The sequence below is a fragment of the Dromiciops gliroides genome, chromosome 1 (assembly GCF_019393635.1).
Source record: "Dromiciops gliroides isolate mDroGli1 chromosome 1, mDroGli1.pri, whole genome shotgun sequence".
Lineage (NCBI taxonomy): Eukaryota > Metazoa > Chordata > Mammalia > Microbiotheria > Microbiotheriidae > Dromiciops > Dromiciops gliroides.
In genome coordinates, this window is record NC_057861.1 from 113,706,185 (window position 1) to 113,721,301 (window position 15,117).

Below are 15,117 nucleotides of genomic sequence, written 5' to 3' on the forward strand. Positions count from 1 at the left end.
TCCATTTTCATGCAATCCTTGTTCACACTTTTGTAATCCTGCCATGGAGAATATATGGCAATTTAGTAGAGCAGAAAAAAAAAAACACTGGAAACCTGGAAAACTCTATCTATGCCACAAACGTTTTTGGATAATTTTAGCTAAAATAGTTAAAGGTAAAATCTCTAGGACTCATTTTCCTTCTCAATAAAATGAGGGATTGGTCTCAATCAGGGATTCTTAATCTAATATCCACAAACCCCTAAGGAGTCCATGGACAGATTTCAGGGTATAGGTGGGACGGTCTAGGAACTTGGATGAGAAAAACATTATTTTGAGAAGGGGTCTATAGGTATCACCAAACTTCCACCGAGGCCCATAATGTTAACTTGATATTTATGCTGTATATATTTTTAACTGTGGAGCATCCAGGTGGCACAATGGATTGAGTGCTGAACCTGGGGTCAGGAAGATTCCTCTTCCCAAGTTCAAATTCAGTCTCGGCCACTTACTTAGTTGTATAACCCTGGGCAAATTACCTAACCCTGTTTGCCTCAGTTTCCTCATCTGCCAAATGAACTGAAGAAGAAATGGCAAACCACTCCAGCATATGTACCAAGAAAAAGCCAAAGGGATCATGAAGAGTCAAGCACAAGTGAAAAATAAATAAAAATATTTTTATGTATACTTATCACACACATTAAAATACATGGTCCTTAAAGGTAGGAATTGTTTCATTCTTTGTACTTATATTCTCAATGCAATGAGTTTATATTCCAAGGAGGAAGACAAATGCATATATATATATATATATGTGTGTGTGTGTGTGTGTGTGTGTGTGTGTGTGTGTGTGTGTGTATATCCTAAGTACAAAGTTAATAAATATATTAAATAAATCAGAATGTAAGTTCCTTGAGGGCAGGAGCTATCTTTCTTTTTGCTTGTATTTATATTCCTAGCACTTAGGCAAATGCCTGTACATAGTAAACACTTAATAAATGCTTGGTGATTGATTGATTCATAGTCAAATAGCCTCCATTTGCAACTGCACCGAGGAATATGTCATCTGCAGCAGTGGAAGGACTCAAGGCAAATCTATTTATAATTTTCCCCTTCCTTCAAATTCCTAGAGTTGTGTGGTGCTCGTGCCCCACAAGAGGAATGATTATTTTGCAAAGTTAGGATTCTTTGTTAGGCTCAAAATACTTCCATCCCTTCCCAGCATTCTTGTATAATGAGGATCATTACTGTGGAAACCACAGGATCCTATCTATAGATAACAGGAGCCCTATGTCAAAGCCAGCAGAAGCCCTGTGTTAATAGCTGGTAGGATTCCAGTAGAATTGGTCATAGGCAGCTTGCTAGAGTTTTCCAGAAGTGTATAATGGAAATTGTTTTTCTCCATTATGGTGTGCATTCCTGATAACAAAGGAGGGTTTTTGTATTTTTTTTTTTGGAAAAGTCAGAATTGAGGGGAGTTAAGGTATAGCTAATACAGGGTAGGGAAAGGAAGAAAAGAAAGAAAAGAGCATCAAAGAATCATTTAAAAATAAACAGAAGAGACCAAAAGGAGTTAAGAAGAGGACAGACAAGCTTGGCAATGTTTAAAGTAAATTTGAAATATTTTTAAGGATATGCAATAGAGATTTGGGGCTTCATATGTAGTTCTCTTTTTCTACTCTGCTTTGAATGGGGAAATGCTCATGTTTGTTTATGTCTGTAAAATAATAATGAAATTACAATAATCAAAAAGGGAATTGTTTTTTTAAAAGAACAAATAGTACATAGACTTAGAAATTATTAAAAATCAGGGTTAACTAGAGAACCCACAATGATAAACTATTACTTATTAAACATCAACTTTATGCCAGACATTGTACTAGGCATTAGGCATACAATGTCAAGAGTAGAACATTCTCTCCCCTCAAGGACTTTACCTTCTTACAGGGAAGATAGCATGCATATATGTAGATATACAAAAAACAGATGCAAAGTAACCTTGGGATGAAGGAAAGACATAATGGATGAAAGCCATTTATTGTGTACTCCTAGGCTTTCTGGTTTTTGTTTTGTTTTGTTTGTTTGAGGAGGGGAGAGAGGACCTGAGATTTTGTTGGTATAAATAACTCCCAATCAGAAAAAGTCTGCCAACACAGATCTACATTTTTTCTGCAATGTATAGTTTTAGAGAGCTACTAAGGGTACCAAGAAGTTAAGTGCCTTCATCAGAATCAAAGGACCATTCTGTGAGACAAACAGGATTTGTCAGAAATTCCTTCCTTATTGCAAAACCAGCTCTCAATCCAATTGCTTTGGTGCCCTTATCTAAAGCCAGAATTTGATTTCTTTATGATACTGGCTTTGGTCTTGCTCGAATGCACAAGAATGTCTTTTCAGCCATAGAGGATATACTTTAGTCACTGGGCACACATTTATTGAGTACCTACTATGTAAAATTTACTGAGGATAAAAAGATGGAAAATGTAATAATTCCACAATTCTTACTTTAAAGAGCATCTTCTTCATATACACATGGATAAGCCTAATAAGTGAAGGAGGAGGGAAGAGGGAAAAAAACACAATATATTCTAGGAAATTTTCAGGAGAGAGGATATACTTTCATTTAGAGAGGGGATCAGAGAAGGCTACAATGGAGTAGAGGAGGTGGCTTATGAGCAAGTAGGAAATTTCTATACAAACACATATAGTTTCTATAACTGTATATGTATATAAATACATATGTGCAATTTATATACCTTAGAATATATGTCATCAAATATAAAGAATAACTACTTAATAATTAAGGCTAGTTACAAAAATGGAATGAGGTTGCCTCAGTAAATTGTACACCACCAGAGCTATAATTAAGGTAGGGAGACTGAGGCTTTGCCACAGGGTACAGATTTCTTTGATATCCCTGTGGTAGCCTGAAAACCTCCATCCCTATGCCTGACAATCCTTTTGTGGACTGTCATGCAGGATGACTCATGGATCACCAGAGTCCAGTCACTGTGATGCCACTCTCCCAGAGCCTGCCTTTCCCCTAAATCCCCACTGAATTCTTTGGGAGCAGATTGCTCTCTCTCTCTCTCTCTCTCTCTCTCTCTCTCTCTCTCTCTCTCTCTCTCTCTCTCCCTCTTTCTCTCTCTCTCTTTCTCTCAGAATTCTGGACTTGTAATGCTCTCATTCTTGTGAAGCTGTTTCTTGTGCCTTTCTTCCCCTCCCAGAAAGTTTATTTTCCCCAGTTGAAAAAAATTCCTAATTGCAGCTCTGCCCATCATTAGCCATCTTTAGGCAGAGGCTGAACAAAATGGAATGGTCAACCTTGGCAAGTAGTGGATTCCCCATTGCTAGAGATCTTCAAGCAAATGGCCACTTGCTTTAGTTGTTGTACCAAGGATCAAACTTCTGGTAAGGGTCTGGTAAGAGTTGGATTAGATTATTTCTAAGGTCCCTTCTCTAACATCCTCAAGCCTTTGCTCAAAGATCTCTAGGAAGGAGTATCCTAATCCACTCTGAGCCAACCCTAATTATTAGGATGATTTTTCCTGATACCAAACTGAAATATGTCACTCTTGCAATTTCCAAACACTGTTGCTAATTTAGCTGTCTGGAGTCAAAAGGAACAAGGATGGGATCATAGCAACATTAAAAGGGGATCTTCCCCCCAAAAAATACATTTTTCTCCCTTCTTTGTAGATATGAGGGATATCAAATATGGAATATTTCACATGTTTTCAGACTCAGTTGTATTCTTTTACAAGAGAAGCTTTCCTGAGGGGAAGTTATGAAGGGAGAAGGATCTATTTGTAAATAAAGGTGACAAAAGAACAAAATATTTTTAAAGAACATTAGAGATCATCCTATAAGCCCCCTAGTTCAAGTACGAATGCCCTCCACTATAAGTGGTCGGAGATATGTGTGTGTATATGAGTATGTGTATATGTGTATATGTCTGTACAGATCAGGAAGAAGCAGGGGACTGCTCTTTATGAGAGAGAACACCTTTCTTTTTCTTCTCCAGGGCTGGCTGGCAGTGGAAGAGGGAACTCAAGATTCATCCTGCTGCCTACAAGTCAGGGAATCCCTAGGTTTGTGCGCTTTAGTCCCATTCTGTCCCAAAGGTGTTCTCATATTCATCCCCAACCAGGATTTACAATAGTGTCTAGGTTTATTGAAAACCACAAGGTTATCCCTGTAATTTAGACCTCAAATTTGATGTATTCAAAAGGCTGCAGATTCCTAACTAAACAGAACCAGCTCTTAGGAAACCTGAGACCAAAGTCCTTTCAGGCAGGTGGCTCAGCAAATGCCATGCTAAAAGCTTTGGACTGATATGGGATGCAGCTGAGCAGGTCCATCACAGCCAGAAAGCCAGCCTGAGATGTGTCTTGGCCCCTGCTAAGGCTTCTGAATATATGCCACATGCCTGACTGACCAGGCTTCTCCTAATTGCAAAATGTCATAGCACTTGGAACTTGGGGCCAACAGAATCACCCTAAGGCACTACATACTTGTGGACTGCAACTACTGTAGTCATGGGTGACAGCAGGTTGGTGAGACTGATGAAACAGATCTGAAAGGCACTAGTGCTAGAAAGTATAAGAGCTCCCTTAGGCAATCAGCAAATATGCAAAACAGGGATCTGCTCAGGAACTAACTCAAGTCAATTCCCTTCTTATTGGGAAATTGTAATAAGCTCATCTCCTGCCTTTATGTGGAAGTGAAGTGTATTATTTAAGGAATATTTAAAGCAGCAAAGCAAAGAATACTGGGGCTTTGGGGATCTGGGAAAGGACATGTCTTCCATCTCCCTGTCTTCAAGAAGGACCATCCCCAAACATCAAAGATGGCTAAGAATCTATCCTATTTTAAAAGTAAAAAAGCACAAAGGTCCACAGATTCTCAGTGAGCCATTACAAGGTTTAAATTCCTGTTCATCAGATGCATCTCACCTCTTTGTGGAGAGGTAATGGACAGTAGATGAAGAATGAGACATATATTTTCAGACATGACCAATACATGACCAATGCAAACTTATTTTGCTTGGCTATAGTTATCTGTTACAAGGGAATACTTTCATTGAAGGAACGAATTTCAGGGGAAGGAGAGGATAGTGATTCAAAAAAGAAAAAAAAGAATAATAGCATTAATAAAACATTTTTAAAATGCACAGAAAGGAGCAGAAGTTAAATAGTGTATTGATATAATCACTTAGGGAAGGTAAGTGGTACAGTGGAGTCAAGAATATGAGTTCAAATGCAGTCTCAGACACTATTTTCCAAGCTGACAAGGAATGATCAATGTTGGTTTTGAGGAATCCTACCTAGAACCAGTCATGTCCCTCACCTCCCCCTCCCCAAGTTATATTCAGTAACCTAAGGAGACTCAGATAACCTTGCAGCTCAAACTCAGAAGTTTATCCATCAACAAAAAAATAGGAGACAGAAAGTGAGTGATTCAGGAATATAAGAAAAAGCCAAAGCACCAAAATTATCAAGACAAAATGTATCTAAAAATACAACACACAAGCAATTAAATCAGTGGCAAGAATGCTAAAACCAGAAGGAAAAATGAGTAAAACCTCAAAAAGAAAACACAATTCTCATAACAAATGTTATAATATGATCCAATAGGTCAGCTAGATGGCACAGAGGATAGAGCACTGTCCCTGGATTCAGGAGACCCTGAGTTCAAATCTGGCCTCAGACACTTAACACTTACTAGCTGTGTGACCCTGGGCAAGTCACTTAACCCCAATTGCCTCACTTAAAAAAAATAAAAAATAAAAAAATAATATGATCCAATGACATAAGGTTTCTTTAGAATGCCATTGAGTTTCAGAGACAAGTTTGATCAAAATAGACCATATAGGGTTTTATAATTGGCTTACCAACAGTAACTAGATAGCTGTGGATCTTCTCCAATTTGAATCGCTAAGGGATATTCCAGGATCAGAAATGATAAATGATTATCTTTGGTGGGTCAGTTTTCTCATTTTCAATATCTGTAATGACAGTAATAATAGTTAACAATTAATAATAATTATGATATTATTACTGTTATTATTTATATTTTACATATATCTTCATTTGATCCTTACAACAATCCTGCCTATGAGAAAGGTACAAAAAGTATTATTGATCTTTGTCAAATCTATAAGGATACAAGTCCTTTCCCAATTGATAAATGGTCAAAGGATAAGAACAAGAAGTTTTCTGATGAAGAAATCAAAACAATTTATGGTCATATGAAAAATTCTTTAAGTCATCATTGATTAGAGAAATGCAAATTAAAACAACCTTGAGATATCATTTTACACCTGTCAGATAGGCCAAAATCATTGAACGGGAAAGCAACAAATGTTGGAGAAAATATGGAAAAATAATTCATTGTTGGTGGAATTATAAACTGATGCAACCATTTTGGAAAACAATATGGAATTATGGCCAAAGAGTTATTAAACTACTTATGCCCTTTGACCCTGAAATATCACTACTAGGTCTATTTCCAAAAATGATTAGAAAAAAGGTAAAGAACCTATATGTTCTAAAATATAGCTGCTCTTTGTGGTGGCAAAGAACTGGAAATTGTGGGGATGCCCATCAACTGGGGAATGGCTAAACAAACTGTGGTATATGATCATGATGGAATACTACTGTGCTATAAGAAATGATGAGCCCAATGATCTTAGAAAACCATGGATAGAATTGCACAAAATAATTAAGAGTGAAATGGGCAGAACCAAGAGAATATAGTATACAGTAACAGCAATATTGTTTTAAGAACAACTTTGAGTGACCAAGTCATTTTGACTATTATAAATATCCAGATTAACTACAAAAGACATATGAAGAAAGACACTATTTGCATCCAGGAAAAGAACTGATAAAAGGAAATATGATGACAATGATTTTACGTATATGAACATATTTGTACCTAATGGTAGACATCTCTAGGTGGAGGATGGAGGAAGAGAAGAAAAAAAAGAAAATAGTTGCATGATGACTTTATTAAATATTTAAAAGTAATAGCAAGTTTTACACAATAGATTTGCACTTTCATGTACAATCATCTTTTTTTCCTATTCCAAAATGTTGTGGAAATGCTTATTGTATTTCTTAAGTTCAGAATAAAATAAATAAATAAAATTTTAAAGTACTATTGTCCCTGTTCTAGAATGGAAGAAACTGAGACTGTTTTATCAAATAATTACAGAATTTTGGAGTAAGAAAGAATCATAGTAGATTTCTATTCCAGCCTAAAACTAAAAAGAATTGCTACTATAGCATATCCAATAATTGGTCACCCAATTTCTACTGGAAATCACCAAAGAAGACTCTACCACTTCCCAAGGCAGTATGAGAAGAGGGCCCAGGATAGAGCCCTGTGGGACAGTCACAATTAGTGGGCATGTTATGAGTAAGGATCCAGCACAGGAGACTAACACAGAGAAGTCAAGGAGGCAAAGCCAAAATGGTGGACAAAAAGCAGAGTCTCACATGAGCTCTCCCAAATTTTCCTCCAAACAACTTTTTAAAATGCCTCAAAACAAATTCTGGATCAGCAGAACCCACAAAACAATGGGGGTGAAACAATTTTCCAACCCAAGACAACTTATAAGTTTGGTAGGAAAGGTCTGCTGCATCAGGATAGAGTGGAGCACAGACTATGCCAGCAAAGGAAATGCCCCAGAAAACTAGTAGCAGTCTCTGGGTATGACTGAGCAACAGCAACAACTGCTTCCAGAACTTTCAGACCACAGATGGTAAAGGAGTCAGATAACTGGTGAGAAGAAGATTGTGCTGGCACTGGACACAATACTCTGTTGCATTGCCCATGCTCAGATCTAGGTAGCAGTCTCAGGGCAAGGAGGAGCACTAGCATACCAGAGCTTGTGACCACAGGGGTGTGGGATCCCTGGTCATAGTTCCAAGACAAAAGAGTGCTTGTGGTCATTCACAGACTAGAGCATAGGCCAGGCGAGTATTAAATACACCTCTCTTTATATCATACCACCTTGGAAAAACTGAAAGCTTACAGCACCCCCCCCCCAAGAAAACTAGCTCTGAAACAAACTGGACAAAAAAAACTAAAGCTTGGGATAGTGCCCCCTCTACCCCAGGAGAAGAGGCCAACTTTAATATAAAGTGAAAAGTCAAGAAATAGGTTGGGGAAATGGCAAACAAACAAATATCCTGACCACAGAAAGTTACTTTGGTCACAGGGAAGATAAAAACACAAACTAAGAAGAAGACAACAAAGTCAAAACTGCTACATCCAAAGCCTCAAAAAAAAGTGAATTGATCTCAGAACATGGAAGCACTCAAAAAGGACTTTCAAAATAAAATAAAAGAGCTAGGGGAAAATAAGAAAAGAAATGAGAGTGATCCAAGAAAATAATGAAAAAAGAGTCAACAGCTTGGCAAAAGAGACATTAAAAATACTGAAGAAAATAACACCTTAAAAATGGAATAGGCCAAATGGTAAAAGAGACACAAAAATACAATGAAGAGAAGAGTACCTTAAAAATGGAAAAGGAGGTACAAAGCTCAGTGAAAAAAAATAATTCCTTAAAAACTAGAATTGGGAAAGTGGAAACTAATGACTCCATGTGACGTCAATAAGAAATAAAGTTATATCAAAAGAAGGGGGGGAAAATAGAAGGTAATGTGAAATATTTTGTTGTAAAAACAATCGACGTGGAAAATAGATACAAGAGAGATAATTTTTAAATTATTGGACTACCTGAAACTCATGATCAAAATAAAAAACCTGGACATCATCTTTCAAGAAATTTTCAAGGAAAACTGTTCTGATATTCTAGAAACAGAAATTAAAATGGAAATGGAAAGAATTCACTGGTTACCTCATGAAAGAGATCCCAAAATGAAAATTCCCAGGAATATTATAGCCACATTCCAGAGCTCCCAGGTCAAGGAGAAAATATTGCAAGCAGCCAGAAAGAAACAATTGAAAAATGGAACCATAGTCAGGATAACACAAGATTCAGCAATTTCTCTATTAAAGGATTGGAAGGCTTGGAATATTATATTCCAAAAGGCAAAGGAGCTATGATTACAACCAAGAATTACCTATATGGGAAAATTGAGTATTATCCTTCAAGAAAAAATGGATATTCAATGAAATAGAGGACTTTGAAGCTTTCCTCATGAAAAGGCCAGAGCTGAATAGAAATTTTGACTTTCAAATACAAAACTCAAGAGAGGCATAAAAATGTTAATAAGAAAGAGAAATCATAGGGGACACATAAGGTTAAACTGTTTACATTCTTACATGACAAGATGATACTTGTTACTCCTAAGAACTATCTCATTATTACAGCAGTTAGAAGGAGTCTACATAGACAGAGGGCATGGGTATAACTTGAATATGATGGGATGATATCTAAAAAATAAGAGTAAGGTGTGAGAAAGAGGAATGCACTGGGGAGTAGGTGAAAGGGAGAGGTAGATTGGGGTAAATTATTATTATTGTTTGTCTTTCATTCTCAAAGAAGAACATAACATCAGGAGGTGATGTCATGACTTGCAATAAATTGGATTTAAGTGAGGCAGAGCTGTGCAAGATTACCAACCTCGCTCTCTCCTCCAGAACCATCTGCATCCAGTGGCAAGATATATTTTGGAATTACTGGAAATGGCCCTATAAGTTGTTGCTGTTGTTCTTGGTGGTGGTGGTGGTGGTGGTGGTGATATTGATGCTATTTTAAAGGCAATTGGGTGGGGGGCAGCTAGGTGGCACAGTGGATAGAGCACGGGGCCTGGAGTCAGGAGTATCTGAGTTCAAATCCGGCCTCAGACATTTAACAATTGCCTCACTTAAAAAAAAAAAAAAGGCAATTGGGGTTAAGTGACTTGCCCAGGGTCATGCAGCTAGTAAGTGTTTACAGTGAGAATTCAGGTCCTCCCAACCTCAGGGCCAGTGCTCTATCCACTGTGCCACCTAACTGCCCAAGTAAATTATCTAACATAAAAAAAGAACTTTTATAGTGGAGGGGAAGATGGTGTAGGTGGTGGTGGTAGTGGGACATTTAAACTTTACTCTCTTTGCAATTGGGTCAAAGAGAAAATAACATACACACTCAGTTAGTTATATAAATCTATCTTACCCTACAAGAAAGTAGTAGGAGCAGGGGATAAAATAAGAGGAAGAGGGGCTGATAGAAGAGAGAGTGGATTGGAGGAGGTAATAGTCAAAACCAAAATACTCTTGAGGATGCACAAGGTGAAAGGAGAGAGTATAATAAACCTTTGGAAAATAGGATAGAGGAAAGTAATAATTATAACTGTGAAAATATTTTTATAGCAAGTTTCTCTGATAAAGACCTCATTTCTCACATATATAGAGAACTGAGTTGAATTTATAAAACCAAAAGCCATTCTCCAATTGATAAATGGTCAAAGGATATGAACAGTCAGTTTTCAGATGAAATAATCAAAGCTATCTATAGCCACATGAAAAAATGCTTTAAACCATGTTTGATTAGAAAAAAGCTAATTAAAACAATTTTTAGGTGCCACTTCACATCTATCATATTAGCTAATATGACAAAAAGGGAAATGGAAAATGTTGGAGGGGATGTGGGAAAATTGAAAGACTAATGCACTGTTCAGGGAGTTGTGAACTAATTCAACCATTTTATAGAGTAATTTGGAACTATGCTCAAAGGGCTATAAAACCATGCATACTCTTTGACCCAAAAACACTACCACTAGGTCCGTATATCAAAGAGATTTAAAAAAAAAAGGAAAAAGTACCTATATATACTAGAAACATTTATAGCAGCTCTTTTCTGGTGACAAAATTTGGAAATTGAGGGAATGCAAATTGAAGCATACTTTTTATTTACTTTATTTTTCTTGGGGTTTTTGTCTGTGGCTAATATGGAAATATGTTTTGCATGACTGCACATGAATAACCTCTATCAAATTGCTTGTCATCTCAAGAAGAGGAGAGGGAAGAGAGGAAGAGAATTTGGAACTTGAAATTTTTAAGAATGAATGTTAAAAATTGTTTTACATGTAACTGGGGGAAAATAAAACACTAAATTAAAAGAGAGAAAGAAAGAAAGAAAGAAAGAAAGAAAGAAAGAAAGAAAGAAAGAAAGAAAGAAAGAAAGAAAGAAAGAAAGAAAGAAAGAAAGAAAGAAAGAAAGAAAGAAAGGAAGGAAGGAAGGAAGAAAGAAAGGAAGGAAGGAAGGAAGGAAGGAAGGAAGGAAGGAAGGAAGGAAGGAAGGAAGGAAGGAAGGAAGGAAGGAAGGAAGGAAGGAAGGAAGGAAGGAAGGAAGGAAGGAAGAAAGAAAGAAAGAAAGAAAGAAAGAAAGAAAGAAAGAAAGAAAGAAAGAAAGAAAGAAAGAAAGAAAGAAAGAAAGAAAGAAAGATTAAAAAAGTTCAGGAATGAGTGATGTCCCAGAAACCCAGAGAAAAGAGAGTATCAAGGAGAAGATAGTAATTCATGTTATCAAAGGCTACAGAGAGGTCAACGAGAATAGGAATTGAAAAAAGGCTTTGGATTTGGCAATTGGTAAATCTTTGGTAGTTTCAGAGAGTAGTTTCATTGAAATGATGAGGTCAGAAGACAGATTGTAGAGATTAAGAAGACAGTTGAGGGGGCAGCTAGGTGGTGCAGTGGATAGAACAGCGGCCCTGAATTCAGGAGTACCTGAGTTCAAATCCGGCCTCAGACACCTGACACTTACTAGCTGTGTGACCCTGGGCAAGTCACTTAACCCCCATTGCCCTGCAAAAAATCAAAAAAAAAAAAAAAAGAAGACAGTTGAGGTAAGATGAAGTGGAGGCATCTCTACTTCTCAGGGAATTTAGGCATAAAGAAGAAATATTGGATGATAGCAGAGAAAGAAGGATCAAGTGAGTGTTTTTTTGAGGATGGAGAAGGCATGGAAATGTTTGTAGGCAGTAGAGAAGGAGCTAGTAAACCAGAAGAGATTGAAGATAAATGAGAAAGTGTGGATGACAGAGGACACAATCTGCTGGAGGGAATAGAATGGAATGGGATTACTTGTGCAGGCAGTTAGCCTTGGCAAGGAGAAGGGCCACCTCTTCATGTGAGATGGGGTGAAGGAGGAGACAGTGGCAGAAAACATATGATTGAGGAAGAGGGGCAAAGAGGCAGTTCTCAGTGAATGGCCTCAATAATTTCAGTAAAATATGAGGCGAGATTCTTACCTAAGAGGGTGGAGAGAAGGGGAACCATGAGAGGTTTGAGGAGGGATGAAAAGATGAGTTGTTCTAGAAGTTTCCCTTAAGTCTAATCAATCTACGCCTATCTGTCCTTGGCTCCTGATGCTGATACTGTTGTCAGATGACCCAGGGATATTACTAGGCTGATGAGAAGTACAATATTCCCAGGCTTCTTCAAATCTCTAATGGTCCTCCTCTGCCTAACTATACATGTTGGGTAAGGGTAGTCAGTAGGAAAACAGGGGATAAGCTGTTCAGTCATTTTCAGTCATGTCTAGCATTTCATGACCCTATTTGAGGGTTCTTGGCAAAGATACTGGAGTGCTTCACCATTTCCTTCTCTATCTCATTTGAGACAAAAAGGATTAAGTGACCTATCCAGGGTCACACAGCTAGTAAGAATCAGAGGCTATATTTGAACTCAAGAAGATGAGTCTTCCTGACCCCAGTCCAGGCACTCTATTCATTGTACTACCTAGCTTCCCTAGGAGATGAGACCTAGTCCAAAGACAGAGCCAAGGCTTTTCCCATATCTTCAATAGTTCCTTCTGAGATGACTTAGCTGAACTCATGCCTACTACAATCTTCCAAATGAATCTCTTCTCAACTAGACTGAAAATATATGGACAACCCCTGGGGTATAGCTAAGTTTCCTTGACCCATCTGCACATGATTTTTATGTTATTAACCCAATTTAAAAGACTTTTCCTATTTAAACTAAGGCCTATTATTGATACTGATTGATTGGGCATCTTATCTCTTACTTTAAGTGGGATGGGGTTGAATAAATCAATCACTCTACCCTTACTTACACTGTGATACTAAATCTAATCCCTCTCCCAAATGGCAGTCTTTCAAATACCTGAAGACAGAGACATGTTTCCCCAGTAGTCCTCTTTCTCTAAGCTAAACTCCCCTGTTCCTTCAAATTATCCCAATATGAAAAACTCAAGGCCCTTACCATCTTCTTTGGGGGAGGAAAGGAGGGAATAAGCATTTATTTTTTTTAAAAAAACTACTATGTGCCAGACAGTACTCACTATGCTATTAAAGTTCTTCTTTAAGTCCTGAACTGAACGAAACATTTCAGATATGATCTGAGGGAAGGGAACCAACATTTACTAAGTACCTTCTATATTCCAGGCACTATGCTCAATGCTTTACAAAAATGATTTCTTTAGATCTAATTAGTGAAGGCAGTTAGGTGGTGCAATGGATAGAGCAATGAGCTTGGATCCATAAGACTCATCTCCCTGAGTTTAAATTCAGCCTCAGACACTTACTAGCTATTTAACCCTGGGCAAATCACTTAACCCTGTTTGTCTCAGTTTTCTCATCTGTAAAATGAGCCAGAGAAGTAAATGGCAAACCACTCCAGTATCTTTACCAAGAAGACCCCAAATGGAGTCACAAAGAATCAGACATGACTGAACAATAATCTTATTTGGTCTAATCAATGCAGAACATAGTGAGGAAGGGGAAGAGAAGGAAATAAACATTCTCATAGTGACTATTATGTGTCAGGCACTGTCCCAAGCACTTGGTTTTTTCTTTTTTTTTTTACAAATATTTCATTTGATCCTCACAACAAAGTGCTATTATTATACACATTTTTACAGTTGAGGAAATTGGGCAAAGAAAGGCTAAGTGACTTGCCTGAGATCACATAGCTTGTAAGTGTTTCAGAATGATTTGAATGCAGATTTTCCTGACTCTGAGCTCCAAGCTCTATCCACTGCCCCACCGGCTGCCCAGTGTCACCATAATCCCTGAGAGTTCTGTATCTCTCTCTCTCTCTCTCTCTCTCTCTCTCTCTCTCTCTCTCTCTCTCTCTCTCTCTCTCTCTCTCTCTCTCTCCCTCTCTCTCTCTTTTTTTTTGGTGAGGCAATTGGGGTTGTGACTTGCCCAGGGTCACACAGCTAGTAAGTGTCAAGGGTCTGATACTGGATTTGAACTCAGGTCCTCCTGAATCCAGGGGCAGTGCTCTATCCACTGTTCCCCTAGCTGCTCCAAGTTCTGTATCTCTTAATGGAGCCAAAGACTGCATTAGCTTGTTCAGCTGACATGTCACATAGCTCACTAATATTGATCCTGTAGTCCATCTTTTTCAGATAAATTGCTATCTAACTATGCCTCCCCTATCTTGTGAAGGTACTTGGAAGTCAGGCATTGTCATAAATTCAGGTATCATCTTACTACCTGGGCTGGCGCTCTAAGCACACTACCTCTACAATCTGCTAAACTCTTTCATATTCAGGTGAAAATTCAGAATATGACATGTAGATTCTCTTCACATAACCAAGAAATTTCTTTCCTAACAGTTTAATTATGAGTATGCTGGTAAATGTTTAACAACCAGCTACATACACATGCACAAGCACATGCACACACACACATACACACATGAAATATACTCATGGCACACTTTTAAGTTTAATTTATATTACTAACATTTTCTCCATCACTTTCTTAGTATAGAAATTCAAGAAACATTAATAATTTGTATTATTTGTTGGTTTCAAAGGTGTGAATGGTCACACTGAAAATTTAACAATTGGCTCTCATGAGCCAGTGTTCAACTTGGATCCAGCATGCCCCTAATTTAATATACTTGGCCAAGATAACTCATAGTTATAACCCACACTCCTTTTTTTCATTTAGGATTGCCTTCCATGTATTTTAGGTCATTTTATTGATATGGCAATCTGTGAGATAGGTAGGACAAATATAATTACCATTTTATCAATATAGGCAGTATGCTACAGTTGAAATAGCGCTAAATTTGAAATGACATCCTGCATTCTAATCACCATATAAACATTTACTAACTCTATAATTTTGGAAAACTCACTTTGTCCTTTCTCCACCTCAGTTTCTTTGTCCATAAAATTAAATAGATGTAGTAGATGACCTA